This window comes from Bubalus bubalis, chromosome 2 (assembly GCF_019923935.1).
Source record: "Bubalus bubalis isolate 160015118507 breed Murrah chromosome 2, NDDB_SH_1, whole genome shotgun sequence".
Classification (NCBI taxonomy): Eukaryota; Metazoa; Chordata; class Mammalia; order Artiodactyla; family Bovidae; genus Bubalus; species Bubalus bubalis.
In genome coordinates this window covers 17,618,727-17,627,353 of record NC_059158.1, presented here as the reverse complement: position 1 = coordinate 17,627,353, position 8,627 = coordinate 17,618,727, and positions in this window count along the sequence as shown.

The following is an 8,627-nucleotide window of genomic DNA, read 5'->3' as shown; positions in this document are numbered from 1 at the left end:
ATTAAAGAATGTTCAAGCACTCATCTCCAGTGCTCATAAGGTTATGATCAAAATCTTCCAGGCTAGGCTTCAGCATTATGTGAACCTAGAACTTCCAGATGTTCAACCTGGCTTTAGAAAAGGCAGAGGAACCAGAGATCAAATTGGGAACATTTGGTGGAACATAGAGATAGCAAGGGAATTCCAGAAAAACATCTGCTTCATTGATCTCACCAAACTGTGTGGATCACAACAAAGTGGAAAATTCTTTAGGAGATGGGCATATCAGAACAACATTACCTGTCTTCTGAGAAACTTGTATGCAGTTCAAAAAGCAACAGTTAGAAGCCGACGAGGAACAATAAACTGGTTCAAAATTGGTGAAGAAGTCCGTCAAGGCTGAATATGGTCACCCTGCTGATTTAACTTATATGCAGAGCATGTCATGTGAAATGTTGGACTGGATGAGTCCTAAAGGCTGGAATTAAGACTGCTGGGAGAAATATCAACAACCTCCGATATGTGAACGATACCACTCTAATGGCAGAAAGTGAAGGGGAACTAAAGAGCCTCCGATGGGGGTGAAAGAGGAGAGTGAAAAAGCTGGCTTAAAACTCAGTACCAAAAAAGTAATATCACGGCATCTGATCCCGTCATTTACATGGCAAATAGAAGGGGAAAAGGTGGAAGCAGTGACAGATTTCCTCTTCCTGGGCTCTCAAATCACTGTGGATGGTGACTGCAGCCATGAAATTAGAAGACGATTGCTTCTTGGCAGGAAAGCTGTGACAAACCTAGACAGTGTGTTAAAAGCAAAAACATCACTTTGCTGACAGAGGTCTGTATAGTCAAGGCTATGCTCTTTCCAGTAGTCATGTGCACATGTAAGAGCTGGGCAGACAATAAAGAAGACAGAGTGCCGAAGAACTGATGTTTTCAAACTGTGCTGGTGTAGAAGACTTTTGAGAGTCCCTTGGGCACCAAGGAGATCAAACCAGTCAACGTCAACCTTAAAGGAAATCAACCCCAAATACTCTTCGGAAGGACTGATGCTGAAGCTGAATCTCCAACACTTTGGCCACCTAATGTGAATAGCTGACTCATTGGAAAAGACCCTGATGCTGGAAAAGATTGAAGGCAGAAGAAAAAGAGGGTGACAAAGGATGAGATGGTTGGATGGCATCACCAATTAAAAGGGCATGAACTTGGGCAAATTAGAATTTGCCTCCTTCTAGAGGAGATGGTATGGGACAGGGAAGTCTGGTGTGCTGCAGTCTATGGCGTCAGTAAGACTCAGACATGACCTGGCAACTGAACAACAACAACAGTTTTATACAAGTTGTAGAATTTTGTTTTCTGTTTTGTAAAAAATGCCTTGGAATTTTGAAAGAGACTGCAGTGAATATGTAGATAGCTGTGGGTAGAATGGACGCATTAACAGTATTAATTCTTCAGGTCAATGAATATGAAATATGCTCCTTTTGTCTCTTTTAAACATTTCCTTCATGAGTGTCTTGAATGTTTTCATACATAGATCTTTCAAAACCTTGCTTAAATTTATTTCTATGTATTTTATTTTTTTGATGCAACTGTAAATGGGATTATTTGTATTTCTGTAATGTGCTTGATGTATGGATAGGTAACTGAGTTTTATATATTCAAATACATTGTACAAAATGCCTGCTATTTTTTACAGAATAGACAATTTTCCCCCCAAATAAGGCAATTTTTTATCTGGGCAGTCTTTTATCTGTATCTTTCAAAACTCTGCAATCCCCTTGGTATATACCAGGAGAAATCTATATTTCCTTAGTCCTTGGCTTCATATCAGCACCAGAGCATTCAGTATGGATGAGGCTTTGGGTTACCTTAGACAAGTCAGTCTCCTCGTTGGGTGCCATGGTCTAATGCTTCTGTTCTCCCAAAATTTATATGTTGAAAACCTAATCCCCAAAGTAACGATTTTAGATGGTGGGACCATTTGAAAATAATTAGGTCATGAGTTCAGAACCCACATGCAGGCAGAGCCTACATGAATGGGATTAGGGCTCTTGTGAAAGAGACCTGAAATACTTGCTCATCCCTTCTATTTAGGGATATATCCAGGAAGAGGCCCTCACTCACTCAACCATGCTGGCATCCTGAATCTTGGACTTCTAGCCTCCAGAACTGCGATAAATACCATGATTAATAAAACACCCAGCCTCACATTTTGTAATAGCAGCCTGCATGCACTAAAACACTGGACATGATTAAGTGGGGAAAAAAAAAATTGTCAATCATTTTTTCCCTTCCTAGGTCATGAGTATAGAACAGGTAGTATAGACATTCAATTCCAGTGGCACGTGGTAACATACTCCATAGAATTGTACATTTCTTTCAAATTGTAGTTCTTTGACATGCTCACCTGGGAAGATATTTTCTTAGATGTAATTAACATTTAAACCAATAGATTTTGGATTTTATGGGATCAGTTGAGGGTGTTAAGAGCAAAGATAGAGGTTTCCTAAAGTAAAAACAATTCAGCCTGAAGATGGCACCATTATCGGTACCCCCAATCAGCAGCCCGTCAGCCTAAAGATGAAACAACTGCACCCTAAGGCCTGTCACTGAGCTCTCATCAGAATCCTAACGTAACTGCTCTTTGACTTAGAAAACTTATCTTGACTTCTCTAAGTCTTGGTTTTCTCAACTAAACAAGGAAATTAGAGTAGAAAATTTTTACATTTCCAAAGAGTATGCAAATCTCTGTATAAAACATGATCCCAAACTGAGGTTTTATTCTTTTTCCTGAAAAAGAAAATTATCGATTTGTCATGAAGCTTCCTTGTTTGGATCTCTTCTACTTCGCATTACTGCTCTATCCCACAACATATTTCTTTAGCTTAGCTTTAAGAAAAATTCCTTGGTAGAAATAATTACTTGATTGTTATGGAATACTACTTTTATCTTTTATCTTTGGTCTTTCATTGAAAAGCAGGAGTTGTAGTTAGGCACACTAGTGAGAGAAACTGCTTCTAAATGTCAGTATGCCACCTTGAGGAATTTTTCTATGCATAGATGCTCAGTCAGGTCCAACGCTTTCCCACCAGGCTCTTCAGTCCATGGGGATTCTCTAGGCAAGAATACTAGAGTGGTTTGACATGCCCTCTTCCAGGGATCTTCCTGAATAGGCAGGAAATCCAGGTCTCCTGTACTGCAGGGGGACTCTACTGTCTGAGCCAACATATCCCAATAAAATGAGTATTGACGTATACAGAAGATGCATGATTTGTCTACTTTTGTTTACTGCAACAGTGGTTTTTTTCCAGCTAACATATCAGTCCCGTTTCTATTCACCTGAAAGCAATCTAGAATGCAAGTTCTTTCTGAAAGAAAGAAAAAAATAACACAAAAGGAAATTTTATCTGGAAGAGCAGTTAAGATTCTGTCCTTTTCAGCCTTTTTGTCAGTGGTTGATTATCACATTATCTTAGGACGTGAAACAGTGAGGGCTAGTGTAAGTGGAATAAAAGACCGAACAGGTTTTAGTTCACTGTATGCTGTGAGAGCAGCATCAAATATTCATTGAAATTTTATTCTGCACAAATAAAAGAGTTTCATTGAACAAACACCTAATGAAGGCATGTTGGACGCAAAGAATGGACAGTAGTGAAGAGCACACATGTGGACTTTGTGAATTAGGACTTATTTTAACAGAACAACAGAAATGAGGTGAATTTCAAAGTTAAATGTTGTACAACAATTGGGACACATGTCAAGAGGGAAAAGCACAGAATGCCATATGTCCACAAAACAAGGAGACCTGAGCTGTATCAGAGTCAGGAAACACTGTTTGGAGGAACTGGTTTTTACTGAGATCTGAAAGATGTCGAGGAGGTAATCATGTAAGAGAGAGAGAGGGTGTTCCAGGGAGAAGAAGGCATTTATAAAGAGCTTTAGCCATATGTGAGAATATAGAGTGAGAAGAACAGACATGCCAGGATTGGCCTTCAAGGAATTCAATTTACTTGGTAAAACTTATGCTAACTGGACAATGAATACAATGAAATATGATCATTTCTGTGAAAGAGATGTTTTACCAAGTTTTCCCAAGTAAATTAAATTCCTTGAAGGTTCAATCCTGGCATGTCTGTTCTTCTCACTCTATATTCTCACATATGGCTAAAGCTCTTTATAAATGCCTTCTTCTTCCTGGAACACTTTCTCTCTCTTACATGATTACCTCCTCAACATCTTTCAGATCTCAGTAAAAACCACTTGCTCCAAACAGCGTTTACTGACTCTGATACAGCTCAGGTCTCCTTGTTTTGTGGACATATGGCAATGCTGTGCATTCTGGAGCAGCCGTGAAGAGATACCCCACATCCAAGGTAAGAGAAACCCAAGTAAGACGGTATGTGTTGCAAGAGGGCATCAGAGGGCAGACACACTGAAACCATACTCACAGAAAACTAGTCAATCTAATCACACTAGGACCACAGCCTTGTCTAACTCAATGAAACTAAGCCATGCCTGTGGGGCCACCCAAGACGGGCAGGTCATGGTGAAAAGGTCTGACAGAATGTGGTCCACTGGAGAAGGGAATGGCAAACCACTTCAGTATTCTTGCCTTGAGAACCCCATGAACAGTATGAAAAGGCAAAATGATAGGATACTGAAAGAGGAACTCCCCAGGTCAGTAGGGGCCCAATATGCTACTGAGATCAGTGGAGAAATAACTCCAGAAAGAAGGAAGGGATGGAGCCAAAGCAAAAACAATACCCAGTTGTGGATGTGACTGGTTTTAGAAGCAAGGTCTGATGCTGTAAAGAGCAATATTGCATAGGAACCTGGAATATCAGGTCCATGAATCAAGGCAAATTGGAAGTGGTCAAACAAGAGATAGCAAGAGTGAAGGTTGACATTCTAGGAATCAGCGAACTAAAATGGACTGGAAAGGGTGACTCTAACTCAGATGACCATTATATCTACTACTACGGGCAGGAATCTCTCAGAAGAAACGGAGTAGCCATCATGGTCAACAAAAGAGTTCAAAATGCAGTACTTGGATGCAATCTTAAAAATGACAGAATGATCTCTGTTCATTTCCAAGGCAAACCATTCAATATCACAGTAATCCATGTCTATACCCCAACCAGTAATGCTGAAGAAGCTGAAGTTGAACGGTTCTATGAAGACCTACAAGACCTTTTAGAACTAACACCCAAAAAATATGTCCTTTTCATTTTAGGGGACTTGCACGCAAAAGTAGGACGTCAAGAAACACCTGGACTAACAGACAAATTTGGCCTTAGAATACAGAATGAAGCAGGGCAAAGACTAATAGAGTTTTGCCAAGAAAATGCACTGGTCATAGCAAACACCCTCTTCCAATAACACAACAGAAGACTCTACACATGGACAAAACCAGATGGTCAACACCGAAATCAGACTGATTATATTCTTTACAGCCAAAGATGGAGAAGCTCTATACAGTTAGCAAAAACAAGACCAGGAGCTGACTGTGGCTCAGATCATGAACTCCTTATTGCCAAATTCAGACTTAAATTGAAGAAAGAAGGGAAAACCACTAGACCATTCAGGTATGACCAAAATCAAATTCCTTATGATTATACAGTGGAGGTGAGAAATAGATTTAAGGGACTAGATCTGATAGATAGAGTGCCTGATGAACTATGGACAGAGGTTCGTGGTATTGTACAGGAGACAGGGATCAAGACCATCCCCATGGAAAAGAAATGCAAAATGGCTGTCTGGGGAGGCCTTACAAATAGCTGTGAAGAGAAGTGAAAAGGAAAGATATAAGCATCTGAATGCAGAGATCCAAAGAATAGCAGGAAGAGATAAGAAAGCCTTCCTCAGCGATCAATGCAAAGAAATCGAGGAAAACAGCAGAATTGGAAAGACTAGAGATCTCTTCAAGAAAATTAGAGATATCAAGGGAACATTTCATGCAAAGATGGCCTCGATAAAGAACAGAAATGGTATAGACCTAACAGAAGCAGACGATATTAAGAAGAAGTGGCAAAATACATAGAAGAACTGTACAAAAAAGATCTTCATGACCCAGATAATCATGATGGTGTGATCACTCACCTAGAGCCAGACATCCTGGAATGTGAAGTCAAGTGGGCCTTAGAAAGCATCACTACGAACAAAGGTAGTGGAGGTGATGGAATTCCAGTTGAGCTATTTCAAATCCTGAAAGATGATGCTGTGAAAGTGCTGCACTCAATATGCCAGCAAATTTGGAAAACTCAGCAGTGGCCACAGGACTGGAAAAGGTCAGTTTTCATTCCAATCCCAAAGAAAGGCAATGCCAAAGAATGCTCAAACTACCACACAATTGCTCTCATCTCACACGCTAGTAAATAATGCTCAAAATTTTCCACCAGGCTTCAGCAATACATGAACTGTGAGCTTCCAGATGTTCAAGTTGGTTTTAGAAAAGTTAGAGAAACCAGAGACCAAATTGCCAACATCCACTGGATCATGGAAAAAGCAAGAGAGTTCCAGAAAAACATCTATTTCTGCTTTATTCACTATGCCAAAGCCTTTGACTGTGTGGATCACAATAAACTGTGGAAAATTCTAAAAAGAGATGGGAATACCAGACCACCTCACCTGCCTCTTGAGAAATTTGTATGCAGGTCAAGAAGCAACAGTTAGAACTAGACATGGAACAACACACTGGTTCCAAATAGGAAAAGGAGTACGTCAAGGCTGTATATTGTCACCCTGTTTATTTAACTTATATGCAGAGTACATCATGAGAAATGCTGGGCTGGAAGAAGCACAAGCTGAAATCAAGATTGCTGGGAGAAATCTCAATAACCTCAGATATGCAGATAACACCACCCTTGTGGCAGAAAGTGAAGAGGAACTAAAAAGCCTCTTGATGATGGTGAAAGAAGAGAGTGAAAAAGTGGGCTTAAAACTCAACATTCAGAAAACGAAGATCATGACATCTGGTCCCATCACTTCATGGGAAATAGATGGGGAAACAGTGGAAACAGTATCAGACTTTATTTTGGGGGGCTCCAAAATCATGGCAGATGATGACTGCAGCCATGAAATTAAAAGATGCTTACTCCTTGGAAGAAAAGTTATGACCAACCTAGATAGCATATTCAAAAGTAGAGACATTACTTTGCCAACAAAGGTCCATCTAGTCAAGGCTATGATTTTTCCAGTGGTCATGTATGGATGTGAGAGTTGGACTGTGAAGAAGGCTAAGTGCAAAAGAATTGATGCTTTTGAACTGTGGTGTTGGAGAAGACCCTTGAGAGCCCCTTGGACTGCAAGGAGATCCAACCAGTCCATTCTGAAGGAGATCAGCCCTTGGATTTTTTTGGAAGGAATGATACTAAAGCTGAAACTCCAGTACTTTGGCCACCTCATGCGAAGAGTTGACTCATTGGAAAAGACTCTGAGGCTGGGAGGGATTGGAGGCAGGAGGAGAAGTGGATGACAGAAGATGAGATGGCTGGATGACATCACTGACTCAATGGACATGAGTCTGAGTGAACTCAGGAGTTTGTGATGGACAGGTGGGCCTGGCGTGCTGCAATTCATGGTGTCGCAAAGAGTCGGACATGACTGAGTGACTGAAGTGAACTGAACTGAACTGTGAAAGAGATAAGAATCAAGTTTTGCAGAGCATAGGAGATATTTCCATTTACGGGGTAAATCGGTAAAGAATTACTAAACCTAGGAAACCTGGTTTCTATTGCTACTTTTGCATCAAGTTTTATAAGTTTAGATAAGTGACATAATCATTATTGGATTTACTTATATATCCTTAATATGGGAGGATTGCCTAGATAATGTCCAAGGTTTCTTATTTTTCTGAATATCCAATGAATCCCACTGGTTATTATCTGGAATAAAAAAAAAAAAAAAAAACCCTTAACATACCAAGTGTAAATTCTGAAATACCTACATAATTATATAAAAAGTATGGAAATTCTTGCTATTTTTTTTTCTCAGTTTTTTTAAAAAAATATATTATCCAGATAAAATGGCAAGATATTTAAAGAATACATGACAATTTAAATGGGTCTACATTATTAATGAATCCCTCATTTATTTAATTAACATATCTATTAATATCACCTCACATATTTAACTTTCAAGATCTTTTTGGTGAGGACTTTTAAGTTTTAGTCTCTTACATGTGTGCTAAGTGACTTCAGTCATGTCCAACTCTTTGTGACCCCGTGGACTATAGAGCCTGCCAGGCTCCTCTGTCCATGGGGATTCTCCAGGGAAGAATGTTAAGGTGGGTTGCCCTGCCCTCCTTCAGGGGATCTTCCTGACCTAGGGATTCAACTCTTTATTCTTTATGTAATGTCCTTATATTCTTTTGTCTTTGGAAATTTTCTTTGCTCTAAAGTCTACTTTATCTAATATTAACATATGCTTTTATCCTTTTATTTTCCAAATATCCATGCCATTATTGAGTTTCTTGGGCTTTCCTGGTGGCTCAGACAGTAAGGAATCCACTTGCCTTTGTAAAGACCTGGATTCAATCCCTGGGTTGGGAAGATCCCCTGGAGGAAGACATGGGAATCCGTATTCTTGCCTGGAGAATTCAGTGGACAGAGGAACCTGGTGGCCTCTATTCCATGAGTCACACAGAGTCA